Below are 9639 nucleotides of genomic sequence, written 5' to 3'. Positions count from 1 at the left end.
AGGGCTGGGGGTGTAGCTTGGAGGTAGAATAACCCAGGGTTCCATCCCACACACTGCAAAAAAAAAAAAATACACACACACAACACACACACACACACACACACACACACACATCTTTCTTCTTGTCATTACTTCTTATTGGGAATCCAGAGATCAAAATTAAAATATTCTGAAAATTACTGTTGGGTCTTGTAGGAGGCCTCCGTGGTAGGTGGAAGAGGCCACACTGGTCCTCGGGAGCCTCAGCTCTGCTCTGCTGGAAGGAGCATGCCTCTGTGCTCAGTGGGGTACCCTGGTGGTGCAGCAGCACTGACTGCGGGGCCTCACTGTCTAAACCCTCCAATGGCAGCCTCCCCTGCCTTCTCCCCCACTGCACACAAGCCGAGGAGGAGCTGGGCTGAGTCCAGCAGGCCGTGGGAAAGTGGGGGCAAGGGGAAACGCAGGAGCCGTTCCAGAGTCAGACGGGTGGCGAGGGAGACCTGCACTTGGTGGAGTGGACACAGACTGACTCCAAGAGATGAAAAGATACCGAGCATGAGGAGAAACAGCTTCAGAGAAAGAAATGGCAGAGGGTAAAAGCCAATAAAATTATAACCATGACTAGAGCCAGAAAGGCCCGAAGAGAAACCAAGCAGAGGGCAAGGAGAGGACTGTTAACATGGGCAGGGTGCAGTCCAGGGGCTGTAGGCAAGAGTACTGGCCAACAAAAAGCTCTTGGGAAGGGTCACTTACTTTCTGAGCTGCGGGCTTATTGGCTGCAGCAAGCAGAATCTATTTAAAACACACCAGACATGTTGCCTCTTTCTGTTTTCCTGCTCGGGCATGGCCACTGGCAGCGGAACCGTCCAGCACTAGGGACTCTGCACAGACCACAGACTGAAATTAGGTAGATGCTGCCCGTTCTACAAGGACCCTCCCGCCAGCCCACCCCCAGAACACTGAACTGCTTGCATATTGAACACGGTCCCAAAGCCTTCCTCCATCCTGTCCTCAAGCTTGTCAGTAAGCAGATGCAGCTCCGAAGTGACAGCCGCTCTATGGACGCTCAAAGGAAGCTGCCAGGCCAGTGAGAGTATTCTCAGTGATGACCGAGGGGCCTTGGGTGATTAGGTTTCAGCAAGACAAAGGAGGTAGCAGAAAAGGCACCAAGGGCAAAATAGCCCCAGGGGACCCATCTGGGTCTTGGGGGAGGGAGGGAACACCAAGGGCCTCACTCCTTTCTTGGGACTGGATCTTTAGAAGCTCTAATCTGGAGGAAATAGAGTAGAAGGCTGGGAGCCAAGGAAAGCCATCCCTGCAAGCTGTTTCCTCCTACTGAGAGGGTTGGGGAAAGGGGGCCTCCTTTCTCTGCACTTGAGCCCGCGAGTCATAAAAAATACAGTTCAAGCCTGGGACACACCTGTAATCCCAGTGCTTGTGAGGCTGAGACAGGAGGATGGCAGTAGTTGAGTAGAAAGACTCTCATCAACCTAGTGAGACCCTGTTTCAAAAATAAAAAAATAAGATAGGACTGAAGGTGTATCTTGGAGGTAGTATATTCCTGGGTTCAATCTGAGTAAATAAATAAAATTGAGGTCAACTCTATGTTTTAAGGATAATAACCCTTGTTCATGTTTGTAAATTTGGATGACAGGGAAAAGGTGTCTGTCTAGGGATTCATAAAATTTGGGTTTTTAGGTTGCAATTAAGCATTACTTTAACAAAAAGCACATCGGTGTGTTGCAGGAGCTACTGCTAAATTAAAAAAAAAATTTTTTTAATGGAAGCCAGCATGGTGGGACATGCCTAAAATCCCAGCACCTGAGAGACTGAGACAGGAGAATCACAGGTTTGAGGCCAGCCCCAGCAACCTAGGGAGACCCTCAGTAACTTAGCAAGACACTGCTTCATAATAAAAAAACAAAAAGGGTGTAGTACAGAGGTAGAATGCCCCCTGGGTTCAGTCCCCAGTACCATACAAAAATACTGCCGGGCGTGGTGGCGCACGCTTGTAATCCCCACGCTTGGGAGGCGGAGACAGGAGGATCGTGCAGATTCGAAGCCAGCCGCACTGGCTTAAGAGACCCTGTTTCCAAATGAAAAAATATAAAATAGGTCTGGTAGTGTAGCCCAGAGGTAGAAGGGCTTCCAGGAACCCCAGTACCACCAAAAATAAATAAATATAAATAAATGAAACCAAACCATATTCACTCTCTCTCTGATGGATGTACAATACAAATAATATGATGGTTACCTTTATGGAGGTAAAGGACTGGGAAGATTTGATTAGATTGTTTTTAAAAACTCAATAGTATATGCACATATTACTTTTTATTTTTTGGTAATTGGGGATTGAACCTAGGGTCAGTCTACCTCTGAGTTACACCCCCAGCCCTTTGCTAACTTTTTTTAAACTTTCTTTCAAACAGGGTCTTGCTACGTTGCTGAGGCTGACCTCAAATCTGTGATCTTCAAGTCTCAACCTCTCAAGTACTGGGATTACAGGCATGTGCCAGCATGCCTAGCCATATTTCCCATTTTTAAAAACTAATTTATGAAAATCAAACTTTATGAAGCTTTGCAATAACCAAGTCCACTAGATATAGGAAAACTGCTTGGACTCAGACCACTAAATCTTTATCACATATTGACCTGGATTTACTCTTTTAGAGTAACTTGCTCAGCCGGATGAATAAATAACTTTCCAATTTCCAGAAGTACATCAAGATAGATGTTTCATGTAATATAAAAACTCTAGCCTTTGATGGTTATACGGGCCTATACATTTGTCAAAATTCATCCAGCTATTCAATTAAGTATTATTAACAACAATAAAAATCCGAGCACTTTGTATAAGTCAGTCAAAGAATCACCATTTAGAGATTTGCTGGGTTGGTGGTTCAGAGAAAGCTATTGTTTTGAGAAAATAACACTATGCAGACCTTTTGCAAAAACTTGCTCTTTGGAAAGCACACTTCAGCATGTGCTTTTGGTTAAGCATTCCATGGCTGCAACGCAGCTCTGCTGAAATGCCGAGAGGATGAGGCAAAACCTTGGCCAAGGTCAAGTGCTGCCGATGGTTTGAGAGGGGGACGGCAGCCAACAGCTCTGCACTTGTGCAACATTTTACAAAGAAAAACTAACTCCAAGCCATCTTCGGTTCCTTTTCTGAGCCAATTTTAGTCCTGCTCATTGTATCCAAGAACTCAGAGGAGGCCATATGTGCTTCAGCTCAGGCCTACCAACCCTCCAGGGCTTAACACTCGTATCTTGATGTAAAAGAAACTACGCAGCTGGACGGGTTGTTGTCAGCTTCAGGGGATAGAAAGATGATGTTAGAATTTTAGATACAGTTAGAGACCATCTAGGAGAGGGTGGAGAAATGTACTTGAGCCTTCTTTTTGGTTCGGTGGTCATTTTTTTCCTGGAATGACAACTAAAAAAATGAAATCAATTTGGTAGAAACCAGGGGCTCAAGTCTATATCTAAGTGATTTTGAAAAGAGTTCCAGGTTGAGCACACTTGGTACAAATCTGTGTTACACAAAGAAAAGCCAATACACTACCTTTGGGACTGAAACTTAGCACTAGTCTAGAAAATGTATTTTCTGTGAGTGTTGTTGTATGTGCCTATGGTCCCAGTTGCTTGGGAGAATTATGAGTTCAGGGCCAGTTAGTCATCATGGTGAGAACCCCAACTCAAAAACTAGGAATGGATATAGACAAGAAGATGTCTTTCTGCAGCTTAAAGAATGTAAACTCAGCCAGGGGTGGTGGCGCACACTTGTAATCCCGGTCTTTGGGAGGCTGAGACAGGAGGATCGCGGTTCGTGGCCAGCCTCAGCTACTTAGTGAGGCCCTCTGCTACTTAGTGAGACCCTGGGGGTAGAAGCAGAATGCCCCAGGGTTCAATTCCCAGTACCACAAAAAAATAAAGCAAACTCAGCCAAGGTACAGGTTTGGTGGTACATGCCTACTACAATCCCAGTACTTGTGAGGCTGAGACAGAAGGATCATAGGCTCAAGGCAACTCAGGGAGACCCTCAATAACTTAGGGAGACCTTGTTACAAAATTAAAAGGGCTGGGAGTGCAGCTCAAATGTAGAATGCCCCTGGGTTCAATACCCAGTACCAAACCAAACAAAACAAGAATGGAAACTTTACATTTTGCACGTGTGTCTAGCTGATGCCCAGACAAAGGCAAAGGTGAGCAGGACAAAGTCCAAGGCAAGACAGGGTTATCCAGGACGCAGGATCCCCGTGAATTAACTCATCCAGAGCTCGGGGATGGATGGCCATGGGTCAGGACGGCCATGTTTCTTGCTTTCCAGCAGTCATAATAACACAGAAAAGGAGGGAATGTTTTTACTTATTGGTTTAGTACTTTCCTTTTAAAGCACCCAATTCTATTCAATATTCTATGATATATACTCAAATTCTCTTATTCTTAAAATGAAAAAGTCTTTGTTTCTCCTCAGTGGCCTCCCGTCTACAATACCTGGCACACATGCCTCATTTCCACTCTACACGTGCCTCTTAATACACCTTATAGCACTGGCCGAGTGGCTAAAGATAAACAATTCCCTTCTGTCTCTCTGGTTAAGTAGTGGACTGAGTGAAAACACGGGCTCTCTAGCATCACACGCAGCACATCTCTGGTAAAACACCTTGACTCCAGGAGGAGCACCAGATGCGACTAGGAGGAGGTCAGGAAGGCATGGTGTGGGGACCTGCTCCCTTCAGGCCTGTGCCTTCCAGGCAGTATCCATTCCCAGGGCCAGCAATGGGACATGAGTGTACAATGAGTGTCCACAGCACCCAAGGGAACATGCCAGTACAGACGGAGTGGGAGGTACTAAAGAATGCTAAAGCTCAGAAGCCCTTCCAGCACATCCAATTCATACCTCCCAATTTATAGGAGCCTAGAAAATTTAAGTTATTATAAAGCCAGAGACACACAGCTGGCTGGGTGCTGTGACACACTCCTGCAATCCCAGCAATTTGGAGGCGGGAGAATCACAAGTTCAAAGTCAGCCTGGGCAACTTATGGAAATCCTTTCTCAAAAATAACAGGTGAAATTGAGCATGGTAGCATATGCTTATAATTCCATTTCTTGGGAGGCTGAGATAAGGAGGATTGCAGGTTTGAGGCCAGCCTCAGCAATGTAACAAGACTCGTAGCAACCTAGCAAGATCCTGTTTTAAAACAAAAACAATAAAAAGAGCTGGAGGTGTAGGTTGGAGGTAGAATGCCTCTGGGTTCAATTTCCGATACTACATTAAAAAAAAAAAAACAGATAAGAGCAGGGAATGTGGCTCAGTGGTAGAGAGCCTCCCTAGCACTGCCAAAACAAACAAAAACCCCAAACCAACAAAAAAGCACACTTGTCAATGGAAGCAAAACCAAGGTCATGAGCCCACTCTGCACTGAAGAGAGTAGAGGAAAAAGTGATATATAAAGTCTATGAACCACGCACCCCCAGCCCTGAGCCAAATAAATATACAGCCTTTAAAACTGCCCGTGTCAATCTCCCATCTCTCAACCCCTTTTGCTTACTAAGCTCAAATTTCTGGTTTTCATCCAGGATTTAATAAATACCCTGGTAGACTGAGCAGGCAGACTCCCAACTCGGCCCTTGCATGTTGCAGCTGAGGAGGGAGATCTTTGGGAAGCAGAAGTGCAATATAAGCAGCCACTCCAACCCAGGAAGATGCTGGACCGCACACTGTGCTCATAGTAACGCTGACTCGAAACTCAGCGGTTCTTAAAGGTTATGTTGGCAGAAAGGCAACAAGCCACCCATCAGTCAGGAGAAAAAAATCCAAGGATAACAAAGATGGAGGCTGGGGCCAGGTGTAGTGGCACATGCTTGTAATCCCAGTACTTGGGAGGCCGAGACAGGAGGATCAGAGGTTCGAGAACAGTCTCAACAAGTAGTAGACTCTTATCAACTTAGTGAGACTCTGTCTTCAAGTAAAAATAAAACCAGGAAGCCAGGTGTGGTGATGCATGCTTGTAATCCCAGTACTTGGGAGACTGAGACAGGAGGATCGCAGGTCCACAGCCAGGCTTGGCCATTTAGTGAGGTCCTCCACAACCTAGTGAGACCCTGTTTCAAAATAAAGAATAAAAAATAGGGCGGGGGTTGTAACTCAGAGGTAAAATGTCCCTGGGTTCAACTCTCAATTCAGGAAGGAAGGAAGGAAGGAGAGAGAGGGGGAGAGAGGGAGGGAGGAAGGAAAGAGGGAGGGAGGGAGAGAGGAAGGGAGGAAGGAAAGAGGGAGGGAGAGAGGGAGGGAGAGAGGGAGGGAGGAAGGAAAGAGGGAGGGAGAGAGGGAGGGAGGAAGGAAAGAGGGAGGGAGAGAGGGAGAGAGAGAGGGAGGGAGGAAGGAAAGAGGGAGGGAGGGAGAGAGGAAGGGAGGAAGGAAAGAGGGAGGGAGAGAGGGAGGGAGAGAGGGAGGGAGGAAGGAAAGAGGGAGGGAGAGAGGGAGGGAGGAAGGAAAGAGGGAGGGAGAGAGGGAGAGAAAGAGGGAGGGAGGAAGGAAAGAGGGAGGGAGAGAGGGAAGGAGAGAGGGAGGGAGGAAAGAAAGAGGGAGGGAGGGAGGAAAAGAAAGCAGGCAGGCTCGAAGGAGGGCGATGCTTTGGGTTGGGTCTGGAGAAGGTTAACTAACTCTACTCAGAGCAGAGAACAACCTTCTGGCAACACGTGCCCTATTAGAAGAAGGCATGACCAAGGATGCATGAAGTAGGTCTTTTAACATTCCCTATTTCTTGGCAAAGGAAATCAGCTCTTGACTATCTCCCAAACGATGACCCATTTGGTCCAGTTATCCACAGTGTCTAGGGGCCTCCAGTCAGGGCCTCACACAAAGGGAGTGACTAAGGCAGCTGCTAGCAAGCTGGTGGAATAGGTACTTAGAAGAGATGGGCCAGCTCAATCTCCTGATGATAAACTGCTCTAGGAATGTCCAGAGGTGCTGGCTCCAGCCCAAGGGGGCATCTCTGTGAATGCCCACACAGAGTAGCTGAATTCCAAAATAGAAGTGTCTGGGGGATTATGTATTTGTGTTATTTGGATCAAGAGTTATTCATAACAAGAATCATTCTTACACCCACTTTTAGCTTATCTCTCCCAAGAAAAACTGATTCTTGCAATATTCCTGAGGGAATGAGAAACTCTAATGACCATCTTAGAATAGAAACATGGCTCATTACAAATATCTACTTGTAATACATAATAATTAGTAAACTAGCACATCATCTTTAGGAAAAGTGAATGATATCTCTCATACGGATAAGGCAAAATGAACAAAAAAGGAAGAAAGGATAAAAGATAGAGAGGAAGAGTGAACTAAGAATTTAACTCACAGTCAAATGATGGGCTCCAACGAGCAGGCAGAGTGAGAAGCTGAACCAAAGCTTTCTACCTGCTGAGATTCTAAGAGTCAGAAACAAAGGATTAAAATGGTTTTATTTCAAAAGAACACATTTTGTCATTTGATTTCTCTGTGACATGAATAAGTATCTTATGGCCACACTCTTTTTTTTTTTTTTTTGCAGGTCTGGGGTTGGAACCCAGAGGCATTTGACCCCCAAGCTACATCCCCTGCCCTCTTTTTTTATTCTTTATTTTGAAACAGGGTCTCACTAAGTTGCAGAGGGCCTCACTAAGTAGCTGAGGCTGTCAACGAACTGCGATCATCCGGTCTCAGCCTCCCAAATGCCAGGATTAGAAGCATGCGCCGCCACGTCCAGCTATGGCCACACTCTTAAGTGGAAACATATCCCTGAACGTATGCCTCATTTACTTTAGGATGGCAAGTCTATTGCTTATCTATTAAAAACACAAAAACCTAAAAAATCTTAAAAGAAATCTTATAAGAAATCTTAAAAGAAAATAAAAATATTCCAGGTGCAGAGGAGCATGCCTGTAGTCCCAGTATGTAGGAGGCTGAGAGGTTTGAAGTCAACAACTTAGCAAGACTCTCAGCACCTTAGCAAGACTCTGTTTTAAAATAAAAAGTAAAAAGGGCATGGTTGTGCACACCTGCAATTCTAGTAATTAGGAAACTAAGACAGGAGGACTGCAGGTTTGACTGTATTGCAAAATAAGTGTTTTTCATCTCTTTGCCTGAGTAACAGAGGAACAGAACCCTACCTTCTTATTTCAGAGGATAAAATTCTTATAAAGCTATTAAAATGACTCAAAATCAGCTACTCAAACTGTGAAACAGGTCACAAGTTATGTTTAGTACCATGTATAAAAGCTGCTCCTGTCTCAAGGATAAATGTAAAAGCCAACCTATGAGTGCCATCTTGTGGCAAGTCTGTCTACTACCATGACTAAGTACTGGGCTGCTTTCCCCACCTGTCTCCTTCCTTCTCTCCTGGCCTCCGCAGCCAGCAGCAGGACCATGAGACAATCTACTATATTGAACAACATTCCCCAAAGTGGCTGGTACGATTTGCTTTCAAGGATTTCTAGTTTAGATCCCAGAAATGCCTGTGTGAGGACAAGTGGAAATGAAGGGGCAGAGGGACAGATTACAGGATGTGCACCTGGGCCTGTGGGCCCTGACACGCCTGCCGCCATGTTGCACTGCCTGCACGGTACATCACGCACAGGCACCACGGTACTGTCAAAAGGCAGCCACCCAGAGGGAGAAGAGCTCCTTTCCCAATAATACAGACTGATTTTATAAAGTTAATAAGAAAGGTCTACATTCACAGTCAGTGAGTCTTATGCTTAGTATTTTATTTATCAATGTTAGATAAATTATCACAAACTTGGACAAAATTCCAAAATACAGCTCTTGTTGGACCCTAGCCATAAAATCCTTTTCAAGATTTTGTTAAAATCTTGTAAAATATGAACATTTTCCCAATAGTTTAGAAAAGTTACTAATCGCTAATAAACTGATTTCATACTCAAAGTGATATCTTAATATGTTAAAAGAGGAAACCACCTTTTTGAACAGCTAACAAATGACTTATTTTGGTGCCCCAGACTTCAGAGAAGGTAGCGAAGTCCCCACATTACAACCTGACCAAATGGCCCTGGGGTGCAAGAAATGTTGAAAACAGTCAGGATTGCCAATCTGTGGCCTGTGGCACATGGAGGATGGTTACTGCTCTGGGGAAGGATTAGCCTCCCCTAGAAAGGGGCTGAGCTAACAGCCTTCCAGCTTGGGCAGGAGAGTGCAGGAAGCAGGCAATGAGCGAGCGACATGAGGAAAAGCAGAGTCCTATGCTCTCCCGGGGCTGATCTCCACAAAAGGATTCCCCCAGTGTTGGGGTGGAAGCACGCAGCAGGAAGTTGCTGCTTTGATCCCAGATTTGCAAAGGGAGCATTTTCAAGCATGTGACAAACCAAAGAAACATAGATGAGATGGATCCTAAACAGATGAATTATGAGGCAGCAAAGAGATTAGAATTATGAGCTTGCACTGGGAATATGAATGTGCCTCCTTGGTCACTTCTGCAAACTCTGGAAAACCGTTTTCTCCCCCCTAACCTGAGAGGACTGAAGCCCTAGACAGCCCCTGTTAAAAATGAATTAGAATGGTGGACAGAGAAGAGACATATTACATTCTCTGGGAGTTCTGACAAGTTGCTTCAGAGAGAAATCTTCACTTTCCCTCTGTGTAGGATAAGCAACAG

The sequence above is a fragment of the Muscardinus avellanarius genome (assembly GCF_963383645.1).
Source record: "Muscardinus avellanarius genome assembly, chromosome: 12".
Taxonomy (NCBI): domain Eukaryota; kingdom Metazoa; phylum Chordata; class Mammalia; order Rodentia; family Gliridae; genus Muscardinus; species Muscardinus avellanarius.
This window is presented reverse-complemented; position numbering follows the sequence as displayed.